The sequence below is a fragment of the Limulus polyphemus genome, unplaced genomic scaffold (genome assembly GCF_000517525.1).
Source record: "Limulus polyphemus unplaced genomic scaffold, Limulus_polyphemus-2.1.2 Scaffold4196, whole genome shotgun sequence".
NCBI lineage: Eukaryota > Metazoa > Arthropoda > Merostomata > Xiphosura > Limulidae > Limulus > Limulus polyphemus.
In genome coordinates, this window is record NW_013669806.1 from 89,401 (window position 1) to 94,724 (window position 5,324).

The window sequence follows — 5,324 nt, forward strand, 5'->3', positions numbered from 1 at the left end:
ATATATCATGTAGACACCAGAAATGAAACAATCTAATTAATCAGTGACTCTGCTTAGATTTCATTCGTAATTTTATTTTGCTGTTCAAAATATAAATTAATTTAGCTTGGCCTGCAACTATTGTTTTGTTTTTTTCAAATTAAGGCCACTATTTGTTTGTACAGATTACAGTTGGGCTACGCATAGACTAAAAATGACATTTAACTCAGAAGAAAGAACCTCAGAATGAGATATAAATATATTATTTACAATACCTATAGGCCTTGGCTTAATTATTCTAACGTCAGTGAGTCTTAATGTATTTCTGAAAGTTAAACATAGGCCTACACATCGAAATTATTACGATATAATCTGAAAATTTTCTTTCTCTTTACCGTAGTGTGAAGAACAAACAAGAAAGAATCCTCTATAGCCGCGACACTTGAAATTCTTTTAGGCAGGATTAAAGTAAATTAATCTACGAGATCTTTGTTTCCATTTTTATTAGCTGTATTTTAGTGCCTCAGCAATACCAAGCGTAGGGCGCGCGTAAACCAGATTCGATTTTATTACTCATCAGGATATTTATCTGCCTACCCTCAAATTGAAATTATTTTAGGCAGGATTAGAATAAATTATTCTATGAGACCTTGGGCGTGGCCAAGTACATCAATCGAAAAGGTGTGATCTCCTGAGTCCAAAACTGTAACTAGATCTCAAATCAGTCAAGAGATAAAGGAGTTATGAGCTAAAGGTTTGGTCTTGAAAAAAAAATCAGAGCTGTTCTATGAGCCGCTCAGACGTAGCTAAAAATATTTCTGTGTTGAATGTTTTTAAGATTTTGAAACCGTATTTCGTACGCCTATAAGTATATATTGTGGCGTGGCATCTAATATAAATATTTCTTTAAAACATAAAGCAGAAAATGGGGAAAATATAAACGTTGCTATAAAAAAGAAACAAACAAAAACATACAATAAATTATGGTACAGTGTTTCATTACAAAACGTCATGATAATAAATATTTTAACGTGGTAAATGTATTTCATCTTGTCATTTATTTAATTTTGAAATTGTTAACAAAGAATGTGCTTTTTTCTTACAGTGTATTATGCAAACTTTATTTGATCGGGCCCGACATGGCCAGGTGGTTAGGGCAATCTGTGGGTCGCGGGTTCGAATCCCCGTCCCACCAAACATGCTCGCCCTTTCAGCCGTGGGGGGCGTTATAATGTGACGATAAATCCCACTATTCGTGGGTAAAAGAGTAGCCCAAGAGTTGGCGGTGGGTAGTGGTGACTAGCTGACTTCCCTTTGCTCTTAGACAGCTAAATTAGGGACGGCTAGCGCAGATAGCCCTCGTGTAGCTTTGCGCGAAATCCGTAACAAACATTAGTTGAACGGCATTTTATTAGCACTGGCTACACTACCAAATCAGTGTCTATAGAAATCAGGTATAACTCCCTAATTCGAAACTAATAGCCACAGGAAATGTAACCAGCCAGCAGAATTTGACGCGAAAAGGACTGGCTCTTTGAACCAACTGATAGGATTGATTGTCATTTTCTAACGTGTTATACAGTAACACATCATTGATCCACATGCTAGCCACTAAGCTACGACTCCTCCAGAATATATATTAACGAAGATAATGACATTCATAGATAACACATATACGATCTTTTGTGTTAGTTAGTTCAGAAAGTATCCCCCTCGTGACACTCAGCCTACTTGACTGTAGTTATTGGCATGGCATTTAATTTCCATTCAACTTCAAGACAAACAGGGGAACTATAGCCCTAGATTTTCTCTGAGTATATAACGTTTATTTTGTATTGCAATAATTTTCTATAGGTTATATCTTCAAATTAAAATAGTAAAAACAGGCTTAGTTGCGAAACTATTCAGCATGAGCACAGTATCCAAGATTCCTTTTCTCTAACTGTTGTTTTCTTTTGTCACACAGGTCGTGGACTACTGAAGCAAAGGGAAACTTTTGAGGAAATTTCATCCATTGCTTCTATGAATTAAATAAATTAAGTAATTTAACTAAGATATAATTGAATATGCAGATGTTAAGAGTTAAATGAGAGTACACAAGTCGAAGGACATATAACAAGTCAACAAATCAAAGAACATATAAAAAACTAAAGAGGACAAGGAGATGCCTGTGTATTATAATTAATAAGCCTTGAGAGATAAGTAATCAAACACGAGGTTAGAACTTCAGTAAGTAATAGCACAGCACGTGTATAAACCTTGAAACAAGCATAGGAGTTTAGTGACCAAAGGTCACTATAGAGACAGTTAACAACCTCTTTAGTTCTAAACATGTTTTGCACATGCACGCCAAAGTACAAGGATAAGATAGAGGATGTTGTCCTCGATTCTTTAGCACTGTAGAAGCTACAGAAAAGTTTATGTTTTATGAATCATCACGGTGCTTTGATGCAGTATCAGTTACAGTACATGGGTGTAGCAGTACAAGCAAGTAGGCAGCGGGCTCACAGCAGTTGCCCATGACCAATAGCCTGAGGGTTTTTGGGTGTGGTGCCTGATAAGCCCAGGGCTTGCTTACAAGCAGCCAATAGGAGCATCACACTACTTGAGGGTGATGCTGTGTACTATTTGGATGCTCGCCAGGAGAGAGAGAAATCCTGCTATAAAAACCCATGTCTGGAGCTAGAAAATCAGTTCCTCCAAGACTCTAGTCCCCAGCTAGTTCAACCAGACATCATTATGCAGTTAAATAATCTTGACTCTGCTGCTAAGAAGGTTCAAACTCTACAGTAAGTATCTCTCTCTCTAGATCAGCTTTTGTATAATATATGATTTCTATTAGAAGTGTTATATATGTTAATGGTTAAAGTAATGGTTAAAGAGTTACTATTAAGTAATATGTCTAATATATCAGAGAGTAATAAAAGATATTTGTGAATAATATTGCTGGTCTGAGACTCATATTCTTTACTCTAACTGTAAACTCCTGGAGTTAGCGACTTGTGGCTCCACTCGTCACGACAAATCCTCCAACAAATAAATTAGGTGAACAGGTTGGTTTTAGTTGAAACTCCAACAATTAAGCTCACCTGAGTGCTAACCTGTTTCACTATGTAATACAGGGTGGTCCAAAATTATCTTTCGTATTTTACAATTTTATAATTAAATAACTAAAGAAATACAACCACGTTGTTTTTAAAATCTTGTAGCCCAACTCAAAAAAGTTTTATTGTAATTTTTTTTCACTCCAATGAGTGAGATGACAAACGTTCAAGAAAAAGGCTCAATGCGTCGTTTGGCTTGGACAGACTAAGTCAGTGACTGTGTTGCAGCGTATTTACAGACGCCACTACGGGAAAGGAGTATATGGGTATGTTAAGGATATCGTGTATCGCACACCTATAGAAAACTTCATGGAGCTAAACACCGGGATAACGGACGCCATCGCCACTGTGACTGTGGACATGTTGCAACAAGTGTGCAGCGAACGTGAACTGAAATCGAATATCGATTAGACGTGCTGAGAGCCACTAATGTTGTACAGGTAGGAGTCTATTGATATGTCAATAAAACTGTTTGGGCTACAAGATGTTGAAAACTGCCTGGTTGTATTTCCTTAATTAGTTACTTATTCAATTCTAAAATAGGAAAGATAATTTTAGACCACTCTGTATTATATCAGTTATGAGAAAATTACAAGCTTTACTGACCCATTCTGTGTATTTGGACATTGGACTTCGCTCTTCAAGTTTCCCCCATCGGTTAAGATGAGAAACTGTGCATGGGATAGAAAGCTGAACAGGAAGTGGTTGGTTTTATACAATCAGATAGTTCTTCAGCTTGATGTTCTTTAACATCTGTTTGAAATATTAATAGTGTCATCAAGTAAAGAGTCACTTTTACACCACAGGTTTCTTTTAGAGAAACAAATTTCCGCTATTTTTCTGTGAGTTCTCTTTAGTGGAAAAGCAGCTCTCACTAACTGTTCTTTCGAATTCCTAAATTACACTATTTCGACCTACATGTAATTTTGTAGAGCTGTCCTCTCCCCCCCCCCCAGTGGCACAGCGGTATGTCTGTGGACTTACAACGCTAGAAACCGGGTTTCAATACCCGTGGTGAGCAGATCACAGATAGTCCATTGTGTAGCTTTGTGCTTAACTTCAAACAAACAAACAAGCTGCCCTCTCCTTCTACTTCACATAAATACCCATCTGTATGTCTTCAAATCACTTTATGTTAAACTATTCAAAATCTTTTGTAATTTTGAGTTAACTTTATAGAATCATTACGATAACAGAGCATTGAAGCCAATAATTACACTGTATTACCACCCAGTAATTATAGGCCTATTAGTCTTACATCAGTTGTGGGAAAAATTTTGAAAAGTCTGATAAAAGATCCTTTGCCAAGTCATTTAACAAAGTTTAGAATTTTATTGGATAGTCAATGTGATTTCAATAAGGGAAAATCTTGCCTTACAGGTCTTTTGATATTCTTTGAAAGGTTACTATTTATGTAGATGAGGGTAAGGGTGTAGGCTTGGTTTGTCTTGATTTTCAGAAAGCATTTGACATTATTAAGGTTTATACACTGTTAAGGTTATTTCCATTCAAATTATGATAACCCACATGCATTATCTTACATTTATTATAATTAAAACCAATCTGCTATTTATTCACCCAACTCACTAAGTGATCTAAATCCTTTTGTAAAGCAGCAGTATCTTCTTCACAGCTAGCAACACCCAATACCTTAATACCATTAGCAAATTTAAGTAATTTATTGACCCTTCCTTCATCTATGTCAATCAAAAAAGAGCAAAATTCCTAAGACGGAAGCCTGAGGTACCCCACTTGTGACATTAATCCAGTATAACTGAACTCCATTTTTAACAACTCTCTGCTTTTTTCCATCTAACCACTATTCTATCCAATAAGCTCCTATTCCTATAGAGATATATTTTACAAGCCTTTTATGTGGCACTTTGTCAAATGCTTTCTGAAAATTCAGATACACTAAATCTATACGCTCACCCTCATCTACATAAGCAGTAACATCTTTCTGTGTTTGTATTTTATCCTGTTTTAAGTCCTAGCTTTTGTAAATATTGTTACGACAGCGGAAGTCACGTGACCCTGGTAACACGTCATGAGATTCTCGAAGGATCTTGACTTTTCCTGGCAACTCTAGTCTTTTCTAGGTGCCCTCTCTTTTTTTTTGTATATAAGCCCGACAAATAAAGCAGAGATAAAATAGCAGATAGAGGGAGATAAATAAGTCAAGCGAGCGGTAGTGACCGTAAGTAAAATGCGTGAATGGTTGTGAATTATAGCATGTGTTTA